At 36.2% G+C, this 17,657-nt stretch overlaps 1 long non-coding RNA gene and 2 other non-coding genes across 4 annotated transcripts; all 3 read left to right on the forward strand.

Annotated features, from left to right (window-relative positions):
• The first annotated feature begins 504 nt into the window (after nucleotides 1-504).
• Nucleotides 505-2,850, forward strand: LOC147786942 (uncharacterized). 2 transcript variants are annotated; one of them, XR_015413627.1, is made up of 4 exons: nucleotides 505-848; nucleotides 928-1,009; nucleotides 1,583-1,661; nucleotides 2,656-2,850. It is a non-coding gene; the product is annotated as an uncharacterized LOC147786942 (long non-coding RNA). The 2 variants fall into 2 exon arrangements; XR_015413626.1 differs by having other exon boundaries at nucleotides 509-848; nucleotides 1,583-2,850.
• Nucleotides 2,851-3,152: 302 nt separating this feature from the next.
• TRNAS-UGA (transfer RNA serine (anticodon UGA)) lies at nucleotides 3,153-3,234 on the forward strand. The gene has a single exon. It is a non-coding gene; the product is annotated as a tRNA-Ser (tRNA).
• A 567-nt stretch (nucleotides 3,235-3,801) lies between these two features.
• Nucleotides 3,802-3,883, forward strand: TRNAS-UGA (transfer RNA serine (anticodon UGA)). Its single transcript has one exon. It is a non-coding gene; the product is annotated as a tRNA-Ser (tRNA).
• The last annotated feature ends 13,774 nt before the right edge of the window (nucleotides 3,884-17,657 follow it).

Below are 17,657 nucleotides of genomic sequence, written 5' to 3' on the forward strand. Positions count from 1 at the left end.
CTCGAGTAACTTTTACCTAAAATTGACCAAATGTCATTGTCGATATGTCCAAGTGGTTAGAGAGACAGATTCGAAATCTGTTGGGTTTCACTTGCGCAGGTTCAATTGATTCGTTATTTTCTACTTGAGTTACTTTTATCTAAAATTGATCAAATATCATTGTTGATATGTTCGAGTAGTTAAGGAGACAAACTTGAAATTTGTTGGTTTTCACCCCTTCAAGTTCAAACCTTTTTGTCGACGTTTTAATTTACTCTTATTATAAACTATCAAAGTAGAATTGAGTCGTTAGTTTTCAACTCGAGTAACTTTTATCTAAAATTGATCAAATATCATTGTTGATATGTTCGAGTGGTTAAGGAGACAAACTTGAAATTTGTTGGTTTTCACCCCTTCAAGTTCAAACCTTGTTGTCGACGTTTTAATTTACTCTTATTAAAAACTATCAAAGTAGAATTGAGTCGTTAATTTTCAACTCGAGTAACTTTTATCTAAAATTGTAATACCCGAAGAAAGAAGAAAAAGAAAAAAAAAATATAGGAAAATTTGAGAGGGGCAAATAGGTAAATTTGCCCCTCCAACCACCTAAGGGGTCCAAACGAAACCCCATCCATAATCCTGCAAAAGAGAGATAGTGAGAGAAAGGGGTAGAGAGAACCTAGAGAGAGGAGAAAGGATGAACCGCCGGAAGACTCACCGACTCACCGAAAACTACCGTCGGAGTCTATTCCGGTGAAGATCATGATGCAAGGAGGTGAAGATCATGCAAAGAGACTTTCTTGGAAGGGAAAAGAGAATGTGGGTGGCCGGAGTCCCATTTTTCATCAAGAAGTCGGAAAACCCGCAAGGTAAGGATCTTGAACGTTTTCTCAGATCTACGGTTTTCCTTTGTGAATCAAGATCTGAAATCTTGATATATTCATCTAGGAACAACTCTACGCATGATCTGTGAAGAAGTTTGGCCGAGACCTCAACCCGAAGGCGGAGATCCGAGAGTCGTCCGAGAACGGTGAGCGAAATTTCGACCTTCTTAACTCGTCCGGTAGTTAATCGAAAATTACGAAAAAAAATACGAGGACGTAGCCAGTAACACGATCTAAAACTTTATTGAAGGAATCATGTCGATCCGATCTACGGATCGAAAGATATGAAAATCGGAAAAGAAGGTTGTGTTTCGGTTTTCAGAGGGCAGAGAAGAAAGAAGAAAAAAAAAAGAAAAAAAAAAAAAGAAGGGAGTCGGCCGGCGAGCGGCGGACGGTGGCGACAGGCGCCGGACACGCGTCGACCATCGGCTGGAGCAACGCAGCTCCAGCGAGGCGTCGACACGTGTCGCCTGCAAGCCGGGCCGAACCGCGACGCGAGCCAAGCCGACTGGACCGGCCGACCCGCGACTACGCGGAGGCAGGCGCGCGTGGCAGGTGCGCGTGCAGCCTACGAATGGCGCCTTCCCGCGCGTGGCCACACACTCCCAGCGTGCTGCTGGCGCGTGAGCGCGCGTGGAATGGCCAATTTGGCCCGGTTGTTTTCTGTTTTCCTGATTTTTGTCCCCGTTCCAGTTCTAATACTGTTTTTACGTGAATAGGGACTTAATTTAGAGAAATCAGTATTTTTGGACACCTCACGGGCAAAGAAACGCTAGCGAAAGGGCACGCATCAACCAGGTAAGTCACCACCCGGTATTTAGGAAGAAATACTTGTAGGGTTCGCTTGGATTGTATGTATGCATGTTAGTAATTTTGCCTTAAATTAGCTCTCCATGAATGAGATTAATTAAATGGATTGTTATGATGTGGTGGGTGAATTATCTGAGTGTTGCTTGTATGCCTTAAGATTCCGTTGTACGTATGCATGCGTTTAATTTATGTTAGAATTGTGTATGTCGGGTTTCGGGTGCTTGATGGACGAATTCGCCCCATTGAGCGCGAACTTCGTGCTCTGGGTTGCTTGATGGAGGTCATCGCCCCGTTGAGCCGGTATGCCTAGTTTGCATGAATTACATACTATGATGTTAGAAGAAGATTGCATGCACCCTCTGTTAATTGCTAGGGCCCATTTCTATGATAGGATTAGGGAATTTCTGTTAGGAGCGATATGCCGCTCTAGACAGACTTAATTTTCCCCTAGAAACTTAGCGGTTTACCACGGCAAGAAAGTACCTAGGAGGGTTCATAGATTGCTAGCGTGAGAACGGTATCTATAGCTTCGTGGGAGGACCAAGGGTCCCTGATCTGTCCTTACTGCTCTTAGCCATTTCGCATGGGAAATGTGTCCCCACATCGTACAGCCCATTAGCTGCATGGGAACGGGTTGGGTCGCGCCCCCCATAGGAGGACTATATGGGCGTAGGGGTATTCAGCACACCCCTAGGCTAGATACCATGTAGTCCTAGATAGCCATGTAGAGGTAGCGCCTCATAGAGAGATACCGACCATATCAGCTTGGCATAAGGAACCTCTAGGTGACTAATGAAAGGACGATGAACCGGTGAAACCCAAGGGGCAAGCCCCAAGAGACTAAGGTTAGAACCTGATGTTCTAGAACCGAATTAGGAAACCACGGGAGTTCTGTTAAATTAAGATGCGAAGAGAGCCTACAAGTAGGTGGCTTACTGAGTATAATTTTTATACTCATCCCGTTCTCCTTCATTTTTCTCAGGTGTTCACTGGCTGCTGGTCGAGGTAGAGGAACGTTTGAGAGCTGTACAGTCACAGAGGGGGTCGTTCCGGAGCGTCAGTCCCTTTTCGGTCTTTTAGAGTCTTTTGTATTTCATTTTATATTTGCAATTTCTTTTGTAATAATTAACAAACAAAATTTCTCTCTTTTGTTTTAATTCAAAGTATTTTTTTTTTATCTTTTTACTTTGGTTTTCTTTTCTTTTATTTTCCTTTTGTTTGTTTTCGATTTCGTCTTTTTGGTCACGATTTGAATTTTCGAAGCCTCGAAAATCGGGTCGTGACAAAAATTGACCTAATATCATTGTCGATATGTCCGAGTGGTTAAGGAGACAGACTTGAAATCTGTTGGGTTCCACCCACGCAAGTTCAACCCTGCTGTCGACGTTTAAATTCTTATTATTAGAAACTATCAAAGCAGAATTGAGTCGTTAATTTTGAACTCGAGTAACTTTTATCTAAAATTGACCAAATATCATTGTCGATATGTCCGAGTGGTTGAGGAGACAGACTTGAAATCTGTTGGGTTTCACCCGTGCAGGTTCGAACCCTGCTGTCAATGTTTTAATTCTTATTATTAGAAACTATCAAAGCAGAATTGAGTCGTTAATTTTCAACTCGAGTAACTTTTACCTAAAATTGACCAAATGTCATTGTCGATATGTCCGAGTGGTTAAGGAGACAGATTCGAAATCTGTTGGGTTTCACTTGCGCATGTTCAATTGATTTGTTATTTTCTACTTGATTTACTTTTATCTAAAATTGATCAAATATCATTGTTGATATGTTTGAGTGGTTAAGGAAACAAACTTAAAATTTGTTTGGGTTTCACCCGTTCAGGTTCAAACCTTGCTATCGACGTTTTAATTTATTCTTATTATAAACTATCAAAGTAGAATTGAGTCGTTAATTTTCAACTCGAGTAACTTTTATCTAAAATTGACCAAATATCATTGTCAATATGTCCGAGTGGTTAAGGAGACAGACTTGAAATCTGTTGGGTTTCACCCGCGCAGGTTCAACCCTTCTGTCGACGTTTTAATTCATATTATTAGAAACTATCAAAGAAGAATTGAGTCGTTAATTTTTAACTCGAGTAACTTTTATCTAAAATTGACCAAATATCATTGTTGATATGTCCGAGTGGTTAAGGAGACAAACTTGAAATCTGTTGGGTTTTACCCGCGAAGGTTCGAACCCTGCTGTCGACGTTTTAATTCTTATTATTAGAAACTATCAAAGTAGAATTGAGACGTTAATTTTCAACTCGAGTAACTTTTACCTAAAATTGACCAAATATCATTGTGTTCTAACCATGTTGTTGACGTTTTAATTTATTGAGTCGTTATTTTTCAACTGGAGTAACTCCAAATGTCATTGCCGATATGTCCGAGTTGTTAAGGAGACAGATTCGAAATCTGTTGGGATTCACTTGCGCGTTCAATTGATTCGTTATTTTCAACTCGAGTTACTTTTATATAAAATTGATCCAATATCATTGTTGATATGTTTGAGTTGTTTAGGAGACAAACTTGTAATTTATTGGGTTTCACCCGTTTAGGTTCAAACCTTGTTGTCGACGTTTTAATTTACTCTTATTATAAACTATAAAGTAGAATTGAGTCGTTAATTTTCAACTCGAGTAACTTTTATCTAAAATTGACCTAATATCATTGTCGATATGTCCGAGTGATTAAGGAGACAGACATGAAATCTGTTGGGTTCCACCCGCGCAAGTTCAACCCTGTCGACGTTTTAATTCTTATTATTAGAAACTATCAAATCTGAATTGAGTCGTTAATTTTAAACTCGAGTAACTTTTATCTAAAATTGACCAAATATCATTGTCGATATGTCCGAGTGGTTAAGGAGACAGACTTGAAATCTGTTGGGTTCCACCCGCGCAAGTTCAACCCTGTCGACGTTTTAAGACTTGAAATCTGATGGAATAGGGGTATCCCCTAAATTCATGAGCACACATAATGCATGAGGTCTCAAACATTTCTATTTTTATCATTACTGAATATAACCCGCTATCATCTTTCATGCTTAACATGTCATTTCTCATTTTTCAATTTACGTATCATACATAATCCTAACGGGGTTACATTTCATTTTCATTTATCATGATATCATGTCATTCATAACATGACGTATACATACAATTTAGAAAACATAACATAACGCTCCATGCTTTTAACATGTCGTTTCATAACGTGCAATTCATACAACAATTATCTCAATGATCACACGAAACAATCGAAAAATAACATATCACATCACAATATATCGTATCATAAACATGTCATATCGTTCCCTAACTTATCATAGCTTTAACTTTCTTATACCTATCACATTCATATTGTTACGTGAACGTACCTTAGTCATATAATCACAGGAACGTATCCTAATGCTATTGTTCTATCAAGCTATCACAAACCTATCCCTTTCTACCCCTATCCTAACCATATTCTTTCATCAATCTCCCCTATCCATAACACTCCAATATGTAACCTAACCTTAACGTTTCATGAACGTATCTTACTCCTATCGTTACATTTTGTTTTGTGCATCCTTCTCGTATCCTATCTCAAACATATCCTTGAACACATCGTGTCATAATTATTATCATACATTCAACATATTATAACATAACATAAACATAATATAAGTATACCGATTCACAAATAATTCACATATATCAGTATATATGACACGTACAGAACCACAGACACGTGTCAACATCAAATATAACCATACCGATAGTAAGACCACTGACCTGGCTAGCTTAAGTCGTTGTCACAAATATATCTTTAATGAAAGTTCGATTCCGTCCTTTGAAATCCGAGTCAACCTATGTGAGCCCATGACATCAATTTCAAGTTTGAACTCTATAACATTATCTCTAATCTACCTCGGTCTATTGTTAAAAGTCTTGAAATATATATATATAATACTATTTTCACTAAATATCTTGTTTTCTATTATTACTGGACAATTTAATGGAGTTTCTTGTCCTCCAATATTTACGATTTTATTTTTAAATTCTATTCACCAAATCTTTCCTCAATCTTCCCTCCTCACTTCTAAACAGACATTTCTCCCACTCAGTATTTATTTTTCTAAACAAATATTATTGGCCAATTTAATCAATTGTTTGCCTAATCTTACATATTTATATTTATAGAACTGTCAACAAAAATCTAATTAATTGGATACATGAAAATGAGATTTGATTATTACATGATCTCATAAAATATTGGATAAATGAAATAATTCCGATCTTAAATTAATTTCTTATAACCATAACTATAAAGGAAAAAGAGATTTGAGATAGGATTTTACTGTAATAACAGACCAAAATCTCTAACCTCCGTTGAAAGCATTTTACTTTTTTCTCAAATCTCACCTTTTTTTCTGCTTATTTTTGCAGTAATCATTACTTTGTGGCGTAAGGATGGGTTGAGGAGAGATAATTGTGGGAAAGGATGTTAGTGGAGAGAGGTAGCGAAAGGTTGTTTTTGTTTGTTTATTTATTTATTTATTATTATTATTTTAATTTTTTTTATAATTATTTTTATTTGTTTATTTATTTCATTATTTATGATTTTATTTATTTATTTATTATTATTATTATTATTATTATTTGACTATTACATATGCAATATATGATATAAAAAATTATTGAAATGCCCCTACTATGAAGATTTAAAATATATGTTGTTTTCAATACTTCTCGCAGTGGTAGAAAGGACGACAAGATTTTATGTTCTGTGCTCCGTATGATTGATGAATATTATCTCTCCATTAAACTTGCATGAATCTTTAGTTAATGTATTATATGCTTTACATTATTGATATTGTTTTCTCCTCAACAAAACATGCATGAACATATCAAGTTAAAATTAGGGTGCTAGAGCTAAACGGTATCACTATGACCTAGGCTAATACATTTGCATTAGAGTGATCACCCTAGAATCATGAGCGGTTGAGACCATAGTGCTCCCACAAAATAAATTAGCTTTGATGTGAGTTCGAGATTTAAATTGTCTAGATGCCCTAAGAGTCTAGTAAACCTCCGTAACACCCAAAGGAACATAAGAAAACTTAGAAGGTCTCTAGCATCGTGAATAATATCATAAGAACTTGACCACCTCCAACTTACTAGTGTTGCCTTCATTTCCCTTCTCAGCCTTACTAGTGTTGCCTACATATCAATTTTAAATCAAATTTCCAGATTTTATGGCAGTTTTTATGTTTTTCGATTTTCTTTTTATTTTCATATTTTTTTACAATGTAACTCGACTTAACTGGATTCCTCTACAAATGTTTAAGAGTTTTAATTCAGCTTTCTAACAAAATTAATTTCATTAAGTTCATTAACTACCGGGAGAAATAAATGCGTTCAAAGCTAGCCAAAAAACTTTTAACGTATTATTATTGAGGCTTTGTCGGGCCATCTTTCGGTGAGTTTTGCCTCCAAAATTCTTAATGAAATTTGAGTAAAAAATACTTTTGATTTTGATTCAGGATCGAAATATATCAAAACAAATAAATGAAGCAGAAAGAACAACTTCAGCTGACATTTTTTTAGGAAGAAGAATCTTAAGCACTATACTTTTAAATTCTTTTTATTGTTGTAAATAAAGCATACATCTATACTATTTATACTATTTATACAGTTGAAAACACTAATACATTTTGTATACTTTCTACCAAAGTTAACAACTACTAACAATTTACCTAAACAAAACACTAACCCTTTTCCTCAAATTGTTTAAGTTAATAAATACTAACAATTATCCTAAATTTTCTCCTATGTTACTAACTTCTTTCAGTAAGTCAAGGTTATTGACTTACATTTTCCATGGTAAGCTTAATTTTGCTCTCTATTTTCACTTTAAGCGGCTTCCACATATATGCAAATTTAATTTGGTAGGGTCTCTTAGAATGTTTGTACGTTGCTCTCTAGTGTTAACTTTGCTTTGTGCCGGTCAACTATATCATCTTTGGAAGAAATTCAAATTCTAGAGCATGCAATTTCTTCCACTCTTCTCTCTTGTGGAGAAAAATTATCATTAGGCTTAAGGTAAAACTTCTTGTAGTGTACTCTTTTGCAACCTTCTTTTTACGTCTACCTCTACGCTTCTTTGGTTGTAATAGTAAATGTGATGTCCTATTTCTCTTACATCCAGATGGTCTTCCTCTAGGCCTCCTTGGTTGAGATGATGAGTCTGATGAAACACACCGACTTATAGTTTGCTCTATGCTGATTGAAGTAGCTTATGATTTCTTCTTGGCTCTGTTCTTCATTTCCTTTTTTTCCCAACCCTTTGGTTTGTTCTTCACTTTTTTGTCGCCAATGCTAATGGATACTTTCAGAAGAAGTTGGTGGTCTTTCGTTAGTATCTCATACAAGTTGCTTTGTGACCGTTTTACCTTCATCAACAGTGCTCTGTTTTTATCGAATATCTTGAGGAACGAGTCGATTAACTCCTTTCTACTTTCTTCTTCTGTCATTGACCATGACAAATGATATTGATCTTCAAACTCAAGATATAATATATCTTGGTCAATAGATGTTGATCACCGTTCTTACACTGGAACAAGATGGATCCTTCGCCTTGGATTGGTACAATTGATCTCTTGCAAAACTTCACATTTCTAATGAACTTTTCAAGAAGCTCCTTGAAATTTGCTAGATCTTCGATCATGTGGTTGCTCGCTTTGTTGTCTAGGTACCACATGTTGGTCTCCATTTGGTCTTCTCCATTTGCGAGGAGGTTCGCCATAACCTTCTCTTCATAGAGCATCAACAATTTTCACAACCAACATCAATATAGGCTCTTCGTCATCGTGGATGTGAGGTTTACTTCCTCCATCACACTCTTTGTTGCGACACTCAACCGCATAATGCCGTATTATCTACAAACATAAAACTTCACTGTAAAACTATTTTGAAAACGGGTGAGATACCGTATTTTCTACAACATAATGCTTGTATGAGTTTACATAATGCCCGTAGTGCCTACATAATGTGAGGTTTACTTCCTCATCACACTCTTTGTCTCATCATGAGTTACGACCTGACCAAGGTCAATATAAATAAAATAAAAGTAAATTAAAATAAACTATGAAAATGTGGAAAAAAAATTAAACCAAATGAAAGATAAACAACACCAATATTAAATATAAATAAAATTCAATTTCAAGACAACTCTATTTAAATTTACTACAAATGGGAAATGAGTTTAGGATACCATTACAGGAGAATCAAAATACAAAGCCAGATTGATGGTCTAGAATGACTCCCTTTATGACTGTGTAGCTCTCGAACGCTCCTCCCTCTCGACTGAAAACCTGCGAACAATAGAAAAAATAGAACGAAAAAGTTGCTTGTAGGCTCTCATCCTTTCCTTAACCCAAAAGGTATCTGCAACTTTTCTTTAGGCTCAAGGAAGTTTGGGCTCAATCTTGACTGTTATATGAGTAACTAGGGTGCCTTGAAGTTCCAAGGAGGCCTATGATCTAAATCTTACCCCGAGAGGTCTGTAAAGGTTTTTCAAACTTTTTGTTCTTGAATGAGTACAAAAACTTAGTAAGTAGTCAACTTGTAGGCTTTTAATTGTGTAGTTGCTATGCTAGAGTACGACACTCTTTCATAACTTGTTCTGGTTCTCGTTATCAGTACTTACTCCCTTAGGTTCTATTCTTGAGTTATGAGTTTTTGTCGTGATCTAGCCCGAGGGCCTTGAACCTTGGAGGTCTCAGCCTTGGTTCTGATCTAAGGGCCTTAGTATTAAGGTTTTGGTTGTAACGACCCGAAAAAAAAAAAAAAAGAAAAAAAGAGATAATAAGAAGAATAAGTAAATAATAATTATATATAAAAAGAAAAGTAAATTATCTCTCTCTCCACCTTCCCCAAATATCTCCCCGACACCTCCTACAACTGCAAAATCATCTTAAAAAACAGAAACAGAAAATGGCAGATTTTGAGAAGGGAAAAATCAGAGAAAGAAACAGAGGAAAGATCACAGATTTTAGGAGAGAAGAATTGGAGATGACCTTCACTTCAAGCAGATTTAATAGGAATGGAAAAATTTTAGGAGAGAAGAATTGGAGATGACCTTCACTTCAAGCAGATTTAATAGGAATGGAAAAAGATGGAAAAGTAATGGGTAAGTTAGATCTCATTTTCTTTTAGAGATAGAAAAGTTATCTTAGATCTCCTCTTCAATTATTTAGATTTTTTAATATGAAAATCAAAATGGATTGAAAATGGCTTTGTGAATTAAATCTAAATTCAATCATCATTTCTAGGAAAGAGAAGAAAATCATAATTGATGGATGCATAGGCATTTTTACGGATGAAAATTAAAATAGATTGAAAATGATTCTCCAATTGGATAGTCATTGGGAGAGAGGAGAAAACAGAATAGATTGAAAAAGGAAAGAAAAGAAAATAGAATAGTAAATGGCTTCGGTTAATGAGAGTAGTTTTTAGGAAAGAGAAGAAAAAAAAAGATTGAAAATGTCTTCTATTAATTGGAGAGAAGAAAACAGAAAATATTATTTTATAATTACATAGTCATTCACATGAAAGAAAAAGAAGACAGAGAGGGGAGAAACAAAAAGAAGTCATTCATATGAATGAAGCGAACTCTAGCAACCTTTGGAGCAGCTCTCGAGGAACGGGAGCTTACATTAATTAAATTAGGGAATACTTCGGCTAAGGCCAACCAGGTAAATGGCCTTACTATAGGATAGGCTAAAAATTGTATGAGTTACGATGATGTATGAACTATGTCGTACAATGCGGTATATGAGTTATGATGATGTATGATGTATGACTTTGATGATGTATGAGTTATGATAATGTGTGAGTTATGATACCTGATGATGTGCTCAGTATATATATATTTTGATGAATGTCGTACTTGATATGTTTGATGCACTCTGTGGCAATACGATGAGTATGATGATTGTGTGACGTTTACCTTATTATGATGATGTTTTCCATATTGAGCATGCTATATGATGATGAGTGCCTTATTGCATCATGTCGTTAGATCGACATAGGACACAACCCTAAGAGCGTGAAAATGATATTAATATAAATGTCCACGAGTATGTGTTACCTAGAGTAACAAAGAGATGAGACTAGAGGGTTGTGTCAGAAGAGACATTATGATGGATTTAGAGAGACCTCATGCATATTGTATGTTCATAAGCATAGGGCTACTTCCCTTAGAGATGATGAGTGCGGACGCGCACCGTGCGATGAGCGCGAATGCGCACAGGTGCAAAAGCACACAAATGAGGGTGTTCATGAGGTGCATGACACTATGGGGTTCCGCTGACCTCCGGACGTCGCAACAAATTAGCTTGACCAAAGGGTCCAGGGTGTGTGCGAGTGCCCTGGGATTCACACTCGCACGTGTGAGTCGTGTGTAGGGAAGTACTACACATCCAATTTGTCCGAGACTGGAGGCCACCCCTAAGATGATTAGAGATAGGTCCCTAAATCATGATTGCATGTGTTTGCATTTGCATGGCCCCTATAGTGGGGCCACTTACTGAGTATTCTTTGAAATACTTAGGCCGTGTGCCACATCATTTTTCAGGTAAACGCAAGGCGCACTTGTACGGGGGACGGTGGCATCGCGAGCAGAGACTGTGGCACGTGCATAGGGTAGACTCATATTTAAATTTCTAGTCTTAAGTTAGAATAGGTTGTTTTGCATTTCATTGTTTTAAATTATTTTGTATTTATTTTTGTTTTCTCTAAATTTCAGTATTTCATATTTAAACACATAAGACCATGTCTGTGTTTTCCAGAGAAGAAGTTGTTTTAAACGTTTTTTTGAAGTTTACGTTATCAATTATGTTCATGTAAGAGTTATATTTCCGCATTATAGATGAGCATGAGATGTTAGTAGCCTCCGAGTATGTGGAAATTTAGGGTCGTTACATGGGTTCTCGTCTTCAGAACTTGTATTTTGATCTATGTTCTAGTTCTTATTCCTATTCTTACTTTGGTTATGTTTTATGTTATCATTTTTTCTCCAATACACTCTCCCTAGGATTTACGGTACAATTCAAAAACTTGACACCCTATGTCTGAGGTTTCATACGTTCCAAGCTGTTGGGTTTTATGTCCTAAAACTCATAGTTTGTAAACAAAGATATATTCTATTTTCAATAAAGTTATTATTGATGTTCATTCAGTAAAAATTGTTATCGAATAAAGTGAACTTTACGATCATTAATCTAAATCCAATAAACTAAGAACACTCTGGCTATAGTATGATTACTTGAACTATATGTAGAGACATAAGAGTGGATCAAGTTCAAGTATATAGTCAAAATGATCTATAGTATAAGGATAAGGCTGAGTACCTTATTCTAGGGACACTATGGATGCGGCCCACTTTTGTATATGATATAAACAATGTGATCACTAAATTGTGCATGTGGAGACATGTGAGTGGGGGCGTCCTATGCAATGAGTATTGCATAAGATCGGACCATGAAGAAACCCACTCTCACTTTATAAAGTTGTTTACTGTTGAGACTGATTTTCTTTTCATTCGATGACCTAGGTAACTCGGTTTTAATCCTGAGCTAACCATGAACTCCTGTTTATTCGAAATTATCCTTAGATTTGCATGGGTGAGAGTGGCTCTAGTTCGCTGACTCAACAGGCCTCCCATTTCAGGGGTAAGACTGGGTGAATGGCTGGGGGCATGGGGTGCAAGACGGAATTCACTCCTACCCACTTTTAGGGAAAGAAGAAAGGTAGTTCCCTTAAGCACTGACTCCAGGTCTTGAACAAGGGGCCCCACCCTCTCATTGGCCTGAGAGGGATTCGGTTTACTGGTTGGACCACAAACCAATTGTTCATTAGAGGATCAGTGAGACATAAGGAACAAGAAGTAACTTCAGGGGTAAAACGGTAAATTGATCCAGCTCTAGTTACGAACAACATGTGAAGGATCGACTTACTAATCATGGTTATATCAAATGGACAGAAATATATCTATAGTGAGGGGAGTGCAACTACTAGGCTATAGTGGAGTGTCCTAGTAGTTAACGAATGTTGGTTAACCAGGTTAATGAGTTTAATCGGTTAATCTTGGATCGTTGGAGCCCATGATCTATAGGTCCATTAGGTCCCTCTGCTAGCTCATATCGGACTAAACCATAGAACAGCGTGACGAGTGAGTTCGAAGTGTTCGAATTCAAATTAGGGAATATGCGTTACATATATACGATATATTTAACCCCAATTTTGTTTTATTTACGAATTAAACGAAAAGAGAGAATCTGAGATATTTAAATAAGATTTAAATATCTTAATCAATTATGTGTCGAAATTGATTGGGATTGGCATTTGAATTAATATTAAATATTAATTAAATAGTTTAATTAATCATTTAATGTTACTTTAATTTGAAATTCATTATTCAAATTAATTGTTAAATTAAAATGAAAAAAGTCAAAATGTTGACTTTCATCTAATGGAAAAATCCATGTTAGTGGAATTTTGAGGTGTCAAAATTTGGTTTAACTAAACTTGCATGTTTGCCAAATAAACCCCACAAGTTTGAGTGGAATTTTGAGTGTCAAAATTTGGTTAACTCAAACATGCATGCTTGCCACATAATCCCAAACATTTGAGTGGAATTTTAAGTGTCAAAATTTGGTGATCTCAAGTTTGCATGAACATGAAAACTTGACTCTTTAAGTAGAGTGATCATGATACTTGGAAGGGATTCTTCTTCTTGATGAAAAACCTTGAGAAAAACCTCTCACAAACACTCTCTTTCACATATACAAAATCCCTCCCAAGTTTAGTCACTCACCGGATTCCACAATCCCGTTCTAAGGCCGGAGGATAGTGGAGAAGACACTAGTGGTGGTTCGAAACCGGTTCGTGAGGCAAAAGGAGTTTGAACTACAAAAAGTTAGTATTTAAACTCATTAAGTTTTAATACTTATGAACATGCTAGTTATTTACAATAATTGATGTTCTAAAAGTGCCTAAGATCCAAATTGCTTCCGCATGTGTTATATTAACACCATCACAAGCAACATAATCTTAACCTACATCTAAGGCTTCATGCGTTCCAAGCGACGTAGTTTGAACCCGCATCTATGGCTTCATGCGCTCCCTTGTGGTATGGTCTGAAAAACCTATGCTCAAGGCTTCATACATTCTAAGCGACATAGTCTAAATACCTACACTCAAGTCTTCTTATGTTCCAAGCACAATAGTCTAAAAACCTACATCCAAGGCTTCATGTGTTTCGAATGTCGTAACCTAAACCCACATTTAGGCTTCATACGGTATGACCTATGTTCAAGGCTTCATACGTTCCAAGCGGCATAGTCTAAATACCTATGTTAAAGGCTTCGTATGTTCCAAGTTGCGTAGTCTAAAAACCTACATCCAAGTCTTCTTACATTCCAAGCAATGTAGTTTGAGCCAGCAGCATGTTGTACCATGGGAGGTCTAGGAGTTTCTTGAGTTTTTTAGTCTAAAAACCTTGCTCCATTATCCTTGAATGGTACCTAACATTCTTCTTATCTCAATAGATGTAGGGCTTCTGTTGGTATTTCTGTTTGAGAATATTTGTTGAAACTACCAGACCTAAATGGTAGTGAAGTTCTCTGTTTATAATCATTTATAAAATAAAATAAATTACAAAGAAAATGAAAAGACTAATAAATGGATACAAGATATTTGTCTAAGTTAACTTACTCACTTCTTGTTCCATCTTGCCAGATAGACCATAAAGGTCACGTGATCAGTGCATACATGAACATAGCATCGTGCAAATCTTTGGGTACCCATTGTTGTTTTTTCGACAATCCGCAAGGATAATCGGCAAGTGAAATCCTTCTCGGTGAGAGGAAATCGTTTGACCGAAAGTTGTTAGAAGAAAATAAAAATGCGAAAAATAACAGAGAGAGATTTGCTTAAGACTTTTTTTGCTTAAACTGAGGTGCTGATTTATTTCTGAACAATGGCCATCTAAATGTTGGTAATTCATTTGACGTGTTTGTCAAATGGTCAAATAAAAATATTCAATCAACTAATGCAAACGTGTAAAGCTAAATAAGAAACCTCAGGTTTTATCTAACAATCTCCTCCTAAAACCTGTGTATATCCTCCATACTCCACCTCTTCTTCGGCCACCTCTTCTTCGAGCTGGCGCGCCGCCAGTCCAGGTGGTTCACCTCTTTCTAATAGGTCTTCCATCCTCCGGTACCTGGCCGAGAGGCTGACTGGTTGCTCTATCTCCAACTCTAGGATGTAAAGGCGGTTTGCCGTGCACCAAACTTGCGTGAGCAACCGTCATCGATCATCGCGGATCCTAACTAGCCCGCGCTTGATGGAAATGTGGCAGCCGACCTCATCGAGTTGACCCAGGCTCACAATATTAGCCTTGAGCCTCGGGATGAAGTAGATGCCGGTCAGCTTGTGGTGCTTGTCTCCCTTGCCGACGAACAGGATGGTGCCGCGCCCTTCGATCTCGACGACGGAGCCGTCGCCGAATTTCACCGTCTCGCGAATCCTCGAGTCAAGCTTAGAGAACACAGACTTGGCCCCATAATGGAAGATATAAATTTTAATATCTCCCCGAATTTGATTAACAAAGAATCAAATTACATATGTAACATATTATGTATTTCTTTTCACCTCATTTTTTCGGATTTTGTGTTTGTCTTTAATGGATAATTGTAAATCCAAGTAACAATTGAGACGAGGTTATTTATATATCTCTTTTACTTTATTTTAGGGAAAGATTATTGAATTGAGTCTCTTAACTTAAATAAACTAGACAGAAAATGGTGAGATGTATGTCTTGTTATTATGTATTTTTATCGTTTTATTTATTTTTTTTGTGATTTTTTTTTTTGTGATTTTTTTTTTTTTTTTGATCTATCTATTTGTTTCAAATTATGGATGGGTTAATCCCAATATACATTTATTTATGATAATAAAATGTAATAAATCCTTTTTTTTTTTTTTTTTTACAACAAAACCTTGTTCAAATAATAATATTGCAAATTTTCAATCAATTAAATCTTTTTAAGGATTTCTTATGAGTCTTTGGTACTCGAAGAAGTATGAAACTCGTGAATCCATTCTATGAAGAAATTGAAAAATGGAGATTCTTAATTATTCATAATTAATGATTTCTTAATTGATTTTATAGAAATTCAAAAATCTCTCTCTCTCTCTCGATCTCGATATAGATATTATATAGAGTAATATTTATATATAGAGAAATAAATATTGCACTCATAGAAAAAAAAATGTTATATGATCCAATATATACAATAAAATATGGGTTTAAATAAATAGAAGTATTCCCAAGACTTTTTCAAAAACTATCCATGTCATAAGAGTATAGATTACTATGGACCAACTAAAACAATGACTATACATGATTCCATAAATGAATCAATTACATACCAGTTGCACGAAATTAGAGGTTATGGTAAAACTTCGTTTAAAACGATGTGGTAGAAAGCAACGTGCGACTTGAAGGACATGATCTACTGTGGATTCTTATACCCACCATTTTATATTATATAGGAATGAAGATGCTCTTGACTCGACATCGTTTGTTCTGTTCCACTAGAGCTCTAATTTTTTGAGGGTTTTGATGTAAATAGTACATGATGGAGCTCGAGTAGAAAGTATTGATTCATTTATCAAGGGCAGAGATCTAGGGTTAGTGTCAATCAATAAGTTAAAACTACTTCGTAAGTATATGTTCGGTATAGAAATCGAAAGGATCCAATTCGACCAAGTTTCAAATTCAAACGTCAAATTTGATCAAAAGTGTATCACATGAGAATCCATTATTTATATATTTATATGATTCTTTGATAAAAAATCAATAAGAAAAATGGTATGTTGCTGCCATTTTGAAACGATTAAAGATCACCGAAGTAATGTCTAAACCCAATGATTAAAGGCAAGGATAAAGGATCCCCTCAACAAGTAAAAATCTTTTTCAATTATCTCAATAACTAAACTAGATCAGAATGAAGAATTGAAATAGATTCTAACCACTTGAGCTATTCAACTTGACTGTTGATAAGGTTGGCTCCTCCGCAATGATATACCACCGATTGCTTCAACCAAGCTCTGATACCACTTGTTGTTTTTCGACAATCGGCAAGTGAAATTCTTCTCAGTGAGAGGAAATCGTTTGACAGGAAGTTGTTGGAAGAAAATAAAAATGCGAAAAATAACATAGAGAGAGATTTGCTGAAGACTTTTTGCTTAAAATGAGGTGCTGATTTATTTTTGAACAGATTCACGGTTTAAATATTTAACTTATCCTAAAAATGGCACGATAGTGGCCAACTAAATCTGTGTCACTTCCTACAAAATGGCCATCTAAAAAGTTGGTAATCCATTCGACGTGTTTGTCAAATGGTCAAAGAAAGATATTCAATCAACTAATACAAACGTGTAAAGCTAAATAAGGAAACCTCAGGTTTTATCTAACACCCATAACATGGTGCAGGGCATCTCATCTAGGTGAGGAAAACGTGAGGCCCAAACATGACATCCTGCAAAGAAAACATGGTGCAGGGCATCCCACCTAGAAGAGGAAAACTTGGGTCTCAGAAACCACCGCGTGGTGGGAGGTCATGGGTCACTTTGAACATGATTAGAGTATTACCTAGCATTGTTGAGTTTCTGTGTCTAAGGACCTTTATCCCTTATTCTTGAGTGGTACCTAGCATTCTTCTTACTTGGTAATTGTAGAGCTTGTGTGGTATTGTTATTAATTCTCAATCTGGTAAGTTTCTAAGATTTTAGATTACTTGAGACATAACTTGTAACATGCGTTCGTAATCATGTGAATCCATCATAGTAACTAGCATGAGTTACTCTAGAAATTCATAGATTCATAATGGATTCTTGAGAGAGTTCTGGAAGGGTCTTGAATCTTG

This window comes from Cucurbita pepo, chromosome 18, assembly GCF_057944985.1.
Source record: "Cucurbita pepo subsp. pepo isolate OVF chromosome 18, ASM5794498v1, whole genome shotgun sequence".
NCBI classification, from domain to species: Eukaryota; Viridiplantae; Streptophyta; class Magnoliopsida; order Cucurbitales; family Cucurbitaceae; genus Cucurbita; species Cucurbita pepo.